The sequence below is a fragment of the Panthera onca genome, chromosome F1, assembly GCF_046562875.1.
Source record: "Panthera onca isolate mPanOnc1 chromosome F1, mPanOnc1 haplotype 2, whole genome shotgun sequence".
NCBI lineage: Eukaryota > Metazoa > Chordata > Mammalia > Carnivora > Felidae > Panthera > Panthera onca.
The window spans coordinates 224,289-240,082 of NC_138355.1; the positions used below are offsets into that span (position 1 = coordinate 224,289).

The 15,794-nt window shown below is 40.9% G+C and overlaps 1 long non-coding RNA gene across 1 annotated transcript; it reads right to left on the minus strand.

Moving 5' to 3' along the window:
* Positions 1 to 832: 832 nt before the first annotated feature.
* On the minus strand, positions 833 to 13,352 carry LOC145713321 (uncharacterized). The gene is made up of 4 exons (XR_014136385.1): positions 13,314 to 13,352; positions 8,687 to 8,759; positions 1,203 to 1,332; positions 833 to 894 (listed from the first exon to the last, which is right to left on the minus strand). It is a non-coding gene; the product is annotated as an uncharacterized LOC145713321 (long non-coding RNA).
* Positions 13,353 to 15,794: the final 2,442 nt, after the last annotated feature.

Below are 15,794 nucleotides of genomic sequence, written 5' to 3' on the forward strand. Positions count from 1 at the left end.
GGACTCCCACAGTACAAACCCACCTGGTTCAAGGGTCAACTGTATACCTATATGATATCTCCCCTAAGAGATTACCGGAACTTAACATAGTGCCAAATTAGAAAATCAAAAACCCATTCCTAATTTCCCATTCTTTTCTGGACCCTACGACCATTTTATTGGCCTTCAGACATCTTCACATTTAAAACAAATATTCTTGGGGGGCCTGGGTGACTTAGTTGATTAAGCGCCCAACTTTGGCTCAGCTCATGTTCTCACAGTTCATGAGTTCAAATCCTGCATTGGGCTCCTTGCTCTCAGTGCAGAGCCTGCTTCGGATCTTCTCTCCCCCACCCCACTCTCAACAATAAACAAACATTCACCAAACAAAGTATCCTCAATATTTAGTAAGTCACTAAAAGCCACTGTGATCATTTTGTCTTCTGTTTCTATAGCACCCTTTACAGGTTACAAAACATTGCCACATTTGTTCATTATGCATAACCAAGAGGTGGGTATTGGTGCCATTTTTAGGAACGAGGTCATTGACCTTGAGGCAAGTTTTTCCAAGATCCCACAGCTAGGAAGTGACGGAACCAAGATGCTAGCATGTCTTTGATTTCAAATACAGCACTTGTAGCATTATGCAGCAGCTGCCTGGGCCTAAGAGATCAGGACTTTTTTACCTCCTTCCCTAGTTGTCACCTTAGAATACGTCATCATTACTTTACTTATATTACTACAAATATGACTGCGATGTTATTTTAGTCATTCAAAAGTCAAAGTCAACGCATCTCTTGGATGTTTTAACATCACTCCATGCCTATACTCAAAAATAAGAAGAAGAAAGTACCTCAGGAAGAGAAGGTGATTCTACATCTTCCTCTTTTCCTAATTTTATTGCTGACATGATATCTACAGAATAGGGTCACAGATAAATTAATGAAAATATGTGTTACTATGAATTTTAAACACATACCCAAGTCTATCTCCATTCATGAATATTTCAATAAAATAAAAGCAATAGCAGAAAAATGTTCAGGGGGTTCACGATTTTCCGCAAGTAAAAGGGGGTAGTACTTGGGATACTTCTAAAGAAAGATAGCAACAGAAAAATACCTTCACGAAAAAAGGATAATATATTTGGATCTACATACTTCCAGAGTTTTTTCATACTAGCATTTAATCATAGGAAAACAACTCACAGATATTCACTAGCTTACCGCTTCTGTAATTTTTATGCACTCCACCAGCAGAAGTCAAACTGTCATTAACTGCTTGCTCTGGTGGCACATTTTCAATAATACCAACACCATCTTCTTTTGCTTCCATTGCTGACTTTGATGTTCCTTCCTAGAAAAACAGCACAAAACAAAAACCCAACTTCAGAAAAATATCACATTGATTCATTTGGTCATTCACTCACCCACTCAAAAAGACAAGCACATACTGTATCTGTCAAGTCATAGCCACGATCTGGGGAAGACCTGGAAATATAAATAAAAGACAGAGTCTGTTCTATATGCTAGTAGCAGTAGAGATTCATGAAAACAGGTAAGGACAGAAAAATAACATCCACTAGTTCTGCAAGGGAAGTGAATAACATACAGTGAACGCACAAAGGAGAAAAGACTTACATTTGGGAAGCTCAGGAAATGCTGGGAAGATAGGGCTGTATCTTAAAAGATAGACAAAGTGCACAGGGAGGGTGTGAAGGGCATTCTATAATGGCAAAAGAATCAAGTATGAAATAATATAGTAAGTGACAACACCTATGCAATATGGCAAAACTGGAACAGAGTTATTGGGAATGGGATAGATAGAGAGATATTACTAGAACATCAGGACGAAACAAACAAAAAAAAAAAGAGCAGTGTTATGATAGAACATGAATTTTCACCTTCAGGTAATGGGGATCCATTGAATAAGCAGAGGAGTGACATCGTCACAAGTATATTTTAGAAAGGTCACTCTGGCAGCCATGTAGGACAAACGTAAAGGAAGCAAAACCAGAAGAGTACTGCAAAATTATAGGTGAGTGAGTGAATTACAGGAATAACATATGAAAAATGGTAAGCAGGTACAAAATATCGAATGTGGTGACTGACTGGATACGGTGATTTCAGGGAAGTTCGGAGTCCAGGACATTTCCTGTTCCAGGGCTGCTATTTATTAGGTTAGGGAACACAAATGACAGAGCAGATTACAAAGAGTCAGGGAAGAGGAAAGGGAATGGGTCAAAAACAATGTCTTTAAACTAAGGCATATTAAATTAAAAGTACCCGGGGACTTCCAAAGAAAATGTTAGGGCCGCCTGAATGCCTCATTCAGTTAGCACCTGACTCTTGATTTTGGCTCAGGTCATGATCTTGCAGTTCATGGGTTCAAGCCCCCCATCTGGTTTTGCGCTTACAGTGCAGGGTCTACTTGGGATTTTCTCTCTCTCCCTCTGTCCCTTTTCGCCTCCCCACTTATGCTCTCTCTGTCTCTCTCTACAATTAATAAATGAATAAACTTTAAAAAAAGGAAAAGAGAGAAAATTCAGATCAATACACTTCCTGTAATAAAAGCCCATCGTAAATATCTATAAAACATATTAAACTGATATAATAATGCAAACCTACACAGAAGTGTGAAATTGTGAAAAGGAAAATAAAAGGAGGCAGGAGGAGGAAAGATGGCAGAGGAGAGTGATCAGAATTTCCCTTGACCCTCAAACACAGCAGTATTGAGGTCACAACACTTGGAATACCAGGAATACAGGCTGCAGAGGGACAGAAAAATCTCCACAGGTGCAAAGACACAGCTTGGCGGGACAGAAGGGTGTGTATGCGGATTGGGAGAAATAAAATGGTACGCATAGGCATGGAGTAGGGGAAACCCTTTGGTGGAGAAACGAAAGGAAGGTAGAGAGAGAGGCTGTGGGAAGTGTATTTGGATATGAGAAAACCTGTCCGGACCACAGACCAAGGAGAGGTCCAGAGAGCCAGTTTCTACTTTGCAAAACAGCCTTAGAGGCTAAAAAACAGAATTTTCAAGGTTGCCAGACTTTCTCTAGAAAAGAGCTGCAACCTCCCATGCCTGGTGGGGAGGGAGCCGCCCCTAGGCTCTCAGTGAAACACTGGGAGAGAACACCTTGAGTATGGTGTAAAGGGGAGGTATTGCCCTGCCCAAGGGAAAAAGACTCTGCAGGCATGAGCCAGAGACCCTTTGTCAACTGGGCAGAGTGGTCCTACTCCAAAACCAGGTCTGAGTAAAGCGGGATCCTATAGGGTTTTGAATCCCAGCTCAGTGCTCAGGGAGCACAGAAGAATTTGCAGCAAGAGGAGCCAGGCCCCCAGGATATTCTGTGAGGATGGCCTAAACAGTGAGCTTTGAGACACCTCGTGTGGTCAGGAGAGATTGGGGTGTCGCCATTTCTCTCTCCATGACCAACATCGTGGGGCTTCAGGAAACGGACAGTGAGATTCACTGGAGGCAGGCCAATTACACAAAACCCTGCCTCTTTGTGCCTCATAACTGCTCTCTGTGGGAGTTAGACTGACACTGATGGGACCAGACAGCCCCTCCTCTAGACCAGCACAGCCACCAGTACCAGGTACCAATAGACAATTCTCCTCTGGTTTTCTACCTTTGTTTGTCTGTTCTCATTTGAATTATTATTCTTTTTATCTTTTTATTCTCTGTCTTAATGTTTATTTCTTTATTTTGAGAGAGAAAGTGAGTGATCAAGCAGGAGAGGTACAGAGAAAGGGAGAGAGAAAGAATCCGATCAAGATCCATGCTCTCACTGCAGAGCCTGATGGGGGTTAAGAACCTACGTACAGCGAAACATGACGTGAGCCAAATTCAAGAGTCGGACGCTTCACCAACTGAGCCACCCAGGCGCCCATCATTTCTTTAGTTTGCTTTCCCTTTCTTCTCTTTCCCCTTTTTTCTCTTTCTACTCTCCTCTTTCCTATTCTCCCTTCGGAAACAGCCTAGTAGTCTCGAGTTGATGTGGGGCAAAGCTAACTGTATATTATATATATATATATATATATATATATATATATATATATATATATATATATAATTTCCTTTCTTGCTGTGTTCTGGTTTTTGGTTTGTTTGTGCAATTTCTCTATACTTTTCTAGATCTCCTTCTTAATTTTCCTCCCTCACTTCCTGGATGAACTCTAGCTCCTTTGAGGCACTTCCTGGTCTTTTTTTCCACTCCAGTCATTTCTCTTTCTGTTTGGGCTAAGGATTCTTCACCACATTCTTCTCCTTTTTTCCAGGATTACTTCAACAAACAAATCAAAGCACACCTGGTGGAAGGCCCAAACCACCATTCCAAGTAGCGAGAACAGCAGCCAAAGACGCACCGAAAGAGTACACACAACATACTCCAAAAATATTTGTTCAACTGCCAGGCCCTGGACACAGTAGGAGCTCTTTTTAATATAGTAGTACTCGCAGGTGTGGGACACAGAACAAGCTATTAAAACACATAAAGGGCAGGAATCTAGCCAGAACAACGAAATCGAAGACTTCTCCTCAAAAAAAATTCCGGAAAGAAAGGACTTCCAGAGAAAGGCTCAAAAGAGACAGAAACCATATATGTGAGCACATTTTTGGAATGACACTCATAAGATGCATAGTTACGCTTGAAACCACGCATAGAAGACAGCAGACAATCTACTGCTTCAGAGATCAAGGACCTAAAGAATCATCACGATGAATGCTGAAAATGGTGTAAAGGAGATACAAAGTAACCTAGATGCAGTGACAGCAAGGATGGGAGAAGCAGCAGACAGCATCGGTGAAACAGAAGATACAATTGTGGACAAAGATGAAGCAGGGAAAGGAAAGAAAGGAAATTATAGACCACGAGTCAGGTACTAGAGACCTATGTGATTCGGTGAGATGAAATATTAGCCAGATCCTAGGAGTCCCAGAAGAAGAAGAGTGAGAGAAAGGGGCAGAAGGGTTTTTTTGAACAACTTATAGCTGAGAGCTTCCCTCATCAGCGGAAGGAAACGGGCATCCGAGTCCTGGTGGCACAGAGAATTCCCTTCCAAGTCAACAAAACCAGGCCAACACCACGACATGTCATAACAAAACCGGAAGAATACAAAGATAAGGAGAGAATTCTGAAAGCAGCTAGGGACAAACGGGTCTTAATCGACAAGGGAAGACACATAAGGGTAGCAGCAGACCTGTCCAAAGAAACTTGGCAGGGCAGAAGGGAGGGGTAGGAAACGGTCAATGTGCTGAATGGGAACATCTGCGGCGAAGAATCCCTTCCCAGGCAAGGCTGACATTTAGAACAGAAAGAGAGAGAAAGGCTTTCCCAGACAAACAAAACCTAATGGAGTTCATGACCACTAAACCAGCCCTGCGGGAGATCCTAACGGGCGACTCTGTGAGTGGAAAGCAGCAGAGACTACAAAGGACCAGAGGCCTCACCAAAAGCATGAAACCTTCAGATAACACAATGACACTAAATCCATATCTTTAACTAATCACTCTGAATGGGAATGGACTCAATGCCGCAATCAAAAGACACAGGGAATCAGAATGGGTAAAACACAAAACAAAACCAAACAACAAGATCCATCTATATGTTGTCAACAAGACACTGATTTTAGACCCCAGGACACCTCCAGGTTCAAAGTGAAGGTATGGGGAACCACCTATCATGCTACTAGAAGTCAAAAGAAAGCTGGAGTCGCCACACTTCCACCAGACAGACTAGATTTTAAACCAGAGACTGTAGTAACAGATTCAGAAGGGCATTGGATCATAATTAAGGGGTCTATCCATCAAGAGGAGCTAACAATTGCAAGTGTTTATGCCCCCAAAGTGAAACGCCCACACATATGAATCGATTACTCACAAACATGATTAAATGTATACATACAAATACCATGATTGTAGACGACTTTAAGACTCCACTCATGGCAAAAGGCGGATCGTCAAGGCAGAAAATCAGTAAGGAAACACAGATCCAATGTGTCATTGGACCAGATGTATTCAGATATACATAGATATATATTGGCCTCATATATATACATTTATATACATGGATATCAACACCGATATATTAAGATCTTTTCATCCAACAGCAGTAGAACGCACATTCTTCTTAAGTGCACATAGAACATTCTCCAATGTCTCCAAGTGACATCCTGGGTCACAAAACAGCCCTCCACAAATATAAAAGGACTGAGATCATACCTTGCATATTGTCAGATCACAACAACGAGCACTTGCTCATTCTTTCTCTCTCTCCCTCCCTTTCCAAGAGAAATGCAAACATTTCAAAAACATTTATCTCAGCCCCTTCCAAGAAAGAGAAAAACAAGAATAATAAACCTTGTGGGGCAACGAGCCCTGGATGGAAACCACACACAGACAGTAGAATTCCATAACCAATATGTTGACAATGGAGTTGACAGACAGTGATGTACTAAAAGAACAGACACTAAAGAAATAGTTTCTGCAAGGACAAATTAGGGTAGGGGTAAACCATTAAAAACGAGCCCGGTGCGGGGAACACATATGTGGCACAGTCAGTTCAGCATCCACCTTCAGCTCATGAGTCATGATCTCACGGTTTGTGGTTATCAGCCCCACGTTGAGCTCTGTGTTGACAGCTCGGAGCCTGCAGCCTGCTTTGGATTCTGTGTGTCTCTCTGTCTCTGCCCCTACCCCGCTTGCACTCTGTGTCTCTCTCTGTCTCAAAAATAAATAAACTTTGAAAAAAAATTAAAAATACCGTAATAAGCATGGGTTGAGAAGAGGGAAAAAGGAAAAAACAAAACAAAACAAAACAAAACAAATGACCAATCAATCAAGCATGAGCTTAAGACAAAAAAGAAAAGGAAAAATGTGAGCCAAAGAAGGTAAGTGGAAACAACATACATTTTTCAACAGGTACATAAGTAGGATTGGGAATATACTATGAAAAATAGTCCCTTTTAAACCTTTTAAAGATATATGTCTTTATATATGTGTGATATACATATATATATATATATATATATATATATATATATATGTGTGTGTGTGTGTGTGTACGTATAGGTGTACATAAATATGTATACATATAAGTGTGTATTTATATATAAGTGTAAATATATGTGTATATATGTGTATATTATATATATCTCTACCTATATCTATCTATATCTATCTATCTATCTATCTATCTATCTATCTATATCCATATCCATCTATGTATCTATGTATATAATATTTATGTAAAAGAGAGGCTTTGATTCACAGTATATCCCTAATAATACTGACTCTTATCACTCTACAGTTATCTGGTTATAAATACTGTAATAAAGAATTTAATTTTTTTCACTATAAATAAATTGTTCAATTCCTGGCATCTATCGCTTCCGAAAAGCTAGAAATTATTACTAGACTAACAAAAGAACAGAAAAAGAGAGGTTCCTAACACGTCAACATTCACTATGGAGAAAGAATTGGGAATGAGAATTCTAGGAAGAAATGGGAACATTTAAAGGATGTAGGTAATGGGACACAGATGGGGTTCAACCAACAAAGGCTGACGACTTTTTCCCTGCACTTCTAAGCTCACAATGGGAGGATACTAAAAATATACTGTAACCTTCTTTCTTATGTAACTCCTGATTGCCTCAATAGGATTCATTTGCGTGTATACATGTTAAACACTAAAACGGAATATAAACTGAAGCCTGACTTTTTAAATTCACATATTTAATTGTGATATATCATGCGTATTTTGTTACTTTTCAAACTCCATTCTACGGAATTCCATTTCCCTACTCATGTGTTCACATTCAAAAACCATGACATTGCTTCTTCCAAGCAAGACTTTATTTTAGGAGCTCCAGGAGTCAAACCAGTGCGTTTCCTAACCTCCAGGAGCTTATCATGATTTAGGGGCTTTGAAATGAATACTGAAATAAATATCAGATGTCTGAAACTTTAAATTTTAGAATCTGACACAAGGACTAGGAGGAGATAGTGTTCAAAGCTAGAATGGGCAAGATTTCTGAAATTAGAAATTTGACACCTTGGCTATGAAGAGCCTCTGCCCATAGAGCTACTCTTTTCAGCAAAATACGTATTCTTCGGGGAGATGCACAATTTTAACTTACTCTTCATGGAGTTATTTCAAAACTACAGGGGAACACCTTTGTAAGGTAAATGTTGAGAAATAATGTAAACATCTAAATTTCTACATTTTCTAATATGGTTTTATTCTAAATGTAGAACAAAGGATAGAGCCAAAGGAAAATCCTGTATCTCACCAAAATAAAACTTGCCCGGGGCGGGGGGCAACCTACAATAGATACTTGGACCCAATCACGTTTCATTTAGGCGTGAGTATTATCAGTCATGTTACGATCACAGTAAGAATCCTTATCCTTAAGCAAACGTCATATTGCCTCCATTGTGGGAAAGCTTGTCCCAATATAATTTGACGGTCATTATATATTTTCCAGCCCATTCTTTTATCAGCCTCCACCTGTAGGATTTACCAAAGTACAACAAAACAAAACAAAACATTCAACGCGTCATGTATCTGTAAAGTGGTTTGTTCTTGCCAACTTTCCATGACACACATAAAATGATGATACACAGGCTCCTCTTAAATTTTCAGAGTGAATAAGGGAGAAAACTCAATTCAGAGCAGGAAAGTGAGTTTCACAGGAGGGTACTTTACCTTGGTACCAAAATCTAAGTCTTGGCTAGATGAGGTAGACCATGAATCGTCAGGACCAGGTTTGTCGGAAAGCCTTTAGAGCAAAAAAATACAACAAACACATGTTCATTCATTTAAAAACAAAATTTAAAAAAGTTAAGGGAAAGGTCACCTATCTGTTTATTCCACGAAGTTTCTTGGTATAATGAAAAGTTGGCCTCTGGTTTTGTCATTAAGTTTTATTTTAATTCCGGTAATAGGAACATCCAGAGTTATAGTAGTTTAAGTTGTACAAAATAGTGATTCACCAACTCCATACTCACCCCGTGCTCATCATGACAAGGGCACTCCTTCATCCCCATCATCTCTTTCACCCCTCCCACCACTCACCTCCTCTCCACAACCATCCGTTTCTTCTCTGCAGGTAAGAGCCTATTTCTTGGTTTGTCTCCCCTTTTGTTTCCTCCCTTTGCTCGTTTGTTGCTTCTTAAGGGCTACATGAGTAAAATCATATGGTATTTGTCTTTCCCTGACTTTGCTTACCATACTACCCTCAGGCTCCATCCAGGTGATTGCAAATGGCAAGATTGCATTGTTTTATGGTTGAGTAATATTACAGTGTGTGTGTGTGTGCATGTGTGTGTGCGTGTGTGTGTGTGTGTGTGTGTGTGTGTGTGTGTGGATATACATATACACACACACATACATTCATATAGGGCTTCTTCTTCGTTCACTCAGCTGTCAATGGACGCTTGCGCTGGCTGTTGGAAATAATGCCGCAATAAACACAGGAGTGCGTGTGTCCCGTGGAATTCTTGTTTTTGTATTCTCTTGGGTAGTATCCAGTAGTGCAATTACTGGATCATAGGAGAGTTCTGTTTTTAATTTTTTGAGGAACCTGCATACTGTTTTCCACAGGGGCCGCACCCATTTGCATTTCCACCAACGGTGCAAGAGGTTTCCTTAGTCTCCACATCCTCGCAAACACTTGCTTCTTGTGTCTTGGAGTGTAGCCATTCTGACAGGTGTGACGTGGTATCTCGTTGTAGTTTGGGGGAGCATCTTTTCATGTGTCTGTTGACCATCTGTATGTTGTCATTGGAAAAGTGTCTGGTTATGTGTACTGCTCATTTGTAAACTGGGCTTTTTTGGAGGGGGGTGATGTTGACATGAATCAAGTTTTTAGACATTGTGAACACTAACCCTTTACTGGATTTGCCAAATATTTCCAAATTTGTTCTCCCATTCCAGAGGTTGCCTTTCAGTTTTGACTCTTTCCTTTACTGTGCAAAAGCTTTGTAGGTTGAAGTAGTCCTCAAACTTTATTCTTGTTTTATTTCCCTTGGCTCAAGAGACATAAATAGTAAAATGTTGCTACAGCCAAAGTTACAGAAATGACGGCCTGTGCTCTCTTCAAGGATTTTTTTTTTTTTTTATGGTTTCAAGCCTCACACTTAGGTCTTTAATTCATTTTGAGTTTATTTGTGTGTATGGTACAGAAATTGGTCCAGGTTCATTCTTTGGCATGTGGCTTGTCCAGTTGTCCCAACACCATTTGGCGAAGAGACTGCCTTTTCCCCACTGGATAGTCTTTCCTGTTTGTGGAAGATGAACTGACCATACAGTGGTGGATTGATGCCTGGGTTTGCGGTTCTATTCCACTGAGCAATGAGGCTATTTTGTACGCCAGTACCCACAATACTGTTTGGATACCACACACACACAAACACACACGCAGACACACACACACAATGAAATATTACGCAGCTCTAAATGAGAATGAGATCCTGCTACCTGCAACATCATGGATGTACCTAGATGGCATGAGGATAAGTGAAATAAGTCAGACAGAGAAAGACAAATCCTCTATGATTTCACTTCTGTGTAGAATGTAAAAAGGGGAATCAATGAACAAACAGAGCAAAAGCAGAAACACACCCATAAATGCAGAGATTTGACTCTTGCCAGAAGGGAGGGGAGGTGGGGGGATGGACAAAATGGGGGAAGGGGAGAGGGAAGTTCAGGGTTCCAGTTATAGAATGAATAAATCACAAGGCTCAAAGGTACAGCATAGGGAATCTAGCCTGTGGTATCGTAATAGCCTCATACATTAACAGATGGGAGCTACGCTTATGGCGATCACGGTGAAACATCCAGAGTTGTTGCATCACATATTACATTGTGTGTCACGTAGACCTCCGTTTAAGTAAACGTATCGAAGTTTAGGTTTCTATGTTATGAGTGGTAGTACTAACTAGAGATTGAAAGACTCAAAGTTCCCAAGGCCAACTTTGTTCCCACACTGGTCTTGCCTTACTTAGGTCCATAATAACTAGCAAGACACTCCAAGCCTTCAGGGGCATTCAGCTACCCAAGGAGGGAGACTGTGATCAAAATGGTCCTGGTAGTTGTGCCTCTATTTCTCTATACGCTGCCTGAATATTTTCTTCCCTATGAGCTCCCACTCCTACATCACTCTTCAGCACGGTTCTGTGGCATTCCCCAACCTTTCAATCTGTAGCCTATGAAGCCATACACTCCTACAACAAGGATGGGCTCCAATGACCGAGGGTAGGGACCATGTCCTGCTCCTGGAGAACAAGCGAATTGGGAGCCTCACTCATCCACACAGTCACCTCAACATAGGCATGTTATCACCGATCCAGATGAAGCTCCCTTGCTGATTTCACAAGTCAGACCTACCCCTGCCCAGCCCTACAAGTACATGGGAAGGGCATCACAGATTTAGGAAAAGAGGTGGAGTGAGGAGACAGCTTGCCTTGGGCCATACATCTCTGATGTTCGGAATCTTCACCCCCACCCCCAATTCCTTGAGAGGATCTAAGCTATCCTCCCTCAGTTGGGGTGGAAGTAGGGGATATCATATTTCTATCTGCTGTAAACAGACTCTTCCCAGAAGCTCAAATGATTTTTAATCTCTCTCATCAGAAAATCTGAGGTATGCTCGCACCTTTAATGAAACCAACACACACAAAAGCAGAAAACTGATCACGACCCTCTTGAACTCTCTATTTGAATATGCCTTTCTAAACAACTCCCCTAATCCTGGGTCCTTCATTCCTGTCATTCACCTTTATCTCACTTGGCATAACCCCCCAAATTCTGACATCTTTTCTCAAACTCGTATTCCTAACCAACTCAGTGTTGTTCTCCTTGAAACCTGGTCTCCTCTGCTAATTCGATTCTTACCCTCCTTCACTCTATTCATTAGACCCACTCCCCAGCCTTCTATTATTAAAACAGTTGCGTGCAAGATCAAGACAAAAAAGAAGGAAGGAAAGAAAGAAAGAAAACCAGAATTTAAATCGCATTTCTGTCACTTATCATATCCAAATAGGTCACTTCAATCTCTTTTGAGTTTCCAATTCTCCAGGGAAACAACCATTGGGCAAGGAGGTGAAACATAGGTTGACGGACCAGAGGGTGTTTTGAGGAATTAATCTCTGAGGTTCCCTAAATCTGGAGACTCTAAGTGCTTTTGATTTGGCCTCTGGAATAATGGAGAGTCCTTAAATGGCAGAAGTAGGGAAATTATTGGAAAAAAAAAAGAAGAAATACCAAGGAAAAAAGAGAAGAAAGTCAAAAGGCAAAAACACAGAACAAAAAGTCATTGGAAAAAAAAAAAATCCAAAAAAACCCGAAAAGATTCCTAGAACTAGACAAGGATACTAGCCCAAAGGGAAACCAGCCTGGGAACTTAGGCAACAGAGAATCATATAGCAATATCCTCGAAATAGAGAGTGAGTTTAGTTAATGTAACATGGTCTACAACTAAATATCCTTCCCTTACAGAAAACTCATTTGTCTCAAGAAGAGGGGATATCACTACATGTAAGGAGTTGCCTGATGACATCTTGCTTTTTATGGAAAAGCCTTGACACCATGGCCATAGCTGACAACCACCCTAAAATCTCGGATGGTAAAAACAAGGGACTAGTTACCACTGCACTAATGACTTTGGTTGGCACTAGTGGTCAAATATATGAGGCCAAATGCTTGGACTAACCTGGGTTCTTAAGCAAACCCTAAATTAGTGTTCCGACATCATTACCTTTGACATTCTGAGTTGATCTGCCCTAGGATCTGTATCCTCATCTCAGTGCTGCTGAGGAACCAGGGAATGGATGTGGAAGCTTCACGGGCTGATGGGCAAAGCCCCTCAGCTACCCGTTAACTATGGAATCATGGTCGAGTCGTCAACCTCCCTGAACCACAGTTGCCAAAGTAATAAAATGTAGGCTACAACAGCACAGCTACTTGGCAAAGCTATACAATGACTATATAACTGAACAGATGTTACCCATAGGATATAGTGTCTGGTCCAGTGTAGAACACGCAACAACTGCTTTTGTTCTCTGCGTTCCCTTAGGAGACACATAATTTTCAGTTCATTCATTCCCTTCCCTTTCCTTTCATTATCCGTTTCATTTCATTTCATTCCTTTATACTTTAAGAGTGAGTGCCCACAGAAGTCGGGAAAGATATCCTAAGGAGGCTGTGAGCGCAAAACCCGACGGGGGGCTTGAACTCACAAACCTGAGTTGAAATCAAGAGTCACACCCTTAACCGACTGAGCCACCCGGGTGCCCCAGCAAATGTCATTTTTACAAATCCATAAATATCCTACCTGGCTATAGAATCTTCCTCAGCATTCTTATCTGCTCCTAAAGATGAAAGCAAAATACATGTTAAATCAACAATCGAAAAATAGAGGAAAATTACAAGTGTACGGCTTATGATTTGTTAAAAAGTATTGCTTTGGGACCACACCTGGAAACCACACTACACTGAATGGTAATTATACCATTCGTAGGCTTAAAGCACTAAGAAATCTTACTTTCTCCTCTATATTGACCAAGAGCAAGAATGGGTTTTATCAGAATTTGACACCTACAGGGGGACTGATGTTTACAATGGCCATCACTGACCGACACTGTGACACTGGAGGAAACTGGTATCGTTAGGAGAATGATTATCATGAGCTGACAATGTCAGACTGAAACTAGCATGATTTTTCTGGACTTTCAGTACTAGAGGAGTTGAAAGAGAGTATCTTTGTTTTGCTGTAACACGGCAGAACCTCCCCAGCTCTTCAACAGACACTCTTCAGTTTTAGGAGGAAACACCCCCTCACAAAGTGTGCTCTATAGCTATTGTACTTTGCAGCATGGCCAAACCATAGCAAACAGACTCTCCCTCGTCTTATTTCCAATGGCAACGTAAGAAGGAAAGATTTGGCATTCCACTTTGATATAGTTCTAACCTCTTGAGGCTGTCTCCTTCCATTGCTAGAGAGTCTATCTAGACCCACCGCACATCACAGAGGAGGATGATCCCAATGTGAGTGCTCTGTAGTGGTTCATGAGGTCATTTTTCTCAACCCTCCCCATTAGGTGACACACATCTAGAGAAATCATACTTTTTGTCATGGAAGGCAGAGGTCATCAGATCCTCTACTGATGAGCAACTAAACAAAACAAAGGGCAAAGAATATCTTGAATGCCTACATTCAATTACCAGGATATTTTCACTTTCTAAACATTCAAAGACATCCACTCTATGATTCTAACTACATGACACCTGGAAAGAGCAAGGCTATGGAGCTAAGGGTTGGGGTGAATGTAGGGAGAAACGGGCACAGCACAGAGGACTTTTCAGGCAGTGGAACTCTTTCACACGGTACCACAAAGGTGGATTCACATCATTACACCTTTGTTAAGACTCATAGAATGTATAACACCAAGGCTGAACACTAATGCAAATTAGAGACTTGGCCTCCAAATGAAGAGTTCGTGTCCAGAGAAAATGCACCACTGTTGTCAGGGTGCCTGGGTGGCTCAGTTGGTTCAGCGTCCAACTCTGGATCTGAGCTCAGGTCATGATCTCACAGTTCATGGGATCAAGTCCTGCATCAGGCTCTGGGCTGACAGCACAGGATTCTTTCCCCCCTCTCCCTCTGCCCCTTGGCTGCTCACACGCATGCATGCTCTCTCGCTCAAAACTCAACCAAGGAACTGAAAAAAAAAAATTCCTACTCAAAATGGACCACTGTCGTGCAAGATGTTAACAACAGGGGAGGCTAGGCGTGTACGGGAGCATGGTATGGTATATGGAGACTCTGTACTTCCTATTATATTTTGCTGTGAACTTAAAACTGATGTAAAACATCAGGCTTACTAAATGTATGAAACAACAAAAACAACAAAATATGGTTTCCATTGAAGCTACTCTTAGCATATACTAACTCATGATACAGTCACCTTGAACATTAAAATAGAGATCAAAGTAACACAATAGGGGTACTGTCTCCCATTTGGAAGTGTATGAAAATGCATAAACAAAACACAAAAATACAACAGTTATTTGTATACTTAGGCAACAAAACAATTGATGAATATGATCCAAAATCTTATACCTATAAACAGGGGTTCAGCACCATAGGAATCAAACCTGGGTTTTCCATATAATTACGAGATTTTCATTCTAATTTTAAATCAAAAATCATTATGTTGATCATACCTCAGAATCATAATGAAAGCTTAATCACATAAAAAAAAGAGATTATAATGACCTCATATTGCCCTAGTAATTTTTATACAAATACCTACTTCATATGGATGATGAAACTGAAACCAGTACCATGGTAACCATCATGTTACTTGCTAGTAAAACAAAATTTGAAGACACCACCAAAAATGACGTCAGGGCTATAATTCCTATGCAGAACAGATTTCATCCAGCAGGCCAAAGATGGCTACCCTCAGAACATCCTACTTGAATGACTGGCCCTTGGTTGTTCCCTGGGATCTTGGATTTAAGGAGGGTTCCCACCATTCCCTAGCTGGTTAAGAGTGGTTCACTGTGCCTAAGTGCTGGTACAAGCAATGTCCTTAAGGCTGTACACTTGATTTCCTTGGTGGAAACCTGGAATTTTGGGACATGCTAAGGAGAAGATGCCTATGTGATTAGCATTTGATGAAAACCTCGGGCACTGAGTATCCATAAGCCTCGTACTGGCAGACAACATTTCACTTGTGCTGTCCTAATTTCATGATGGAGGAATTTAGCACATCCTGCTAACTCCATAGAGAAAGGATTGCTGGAAGCC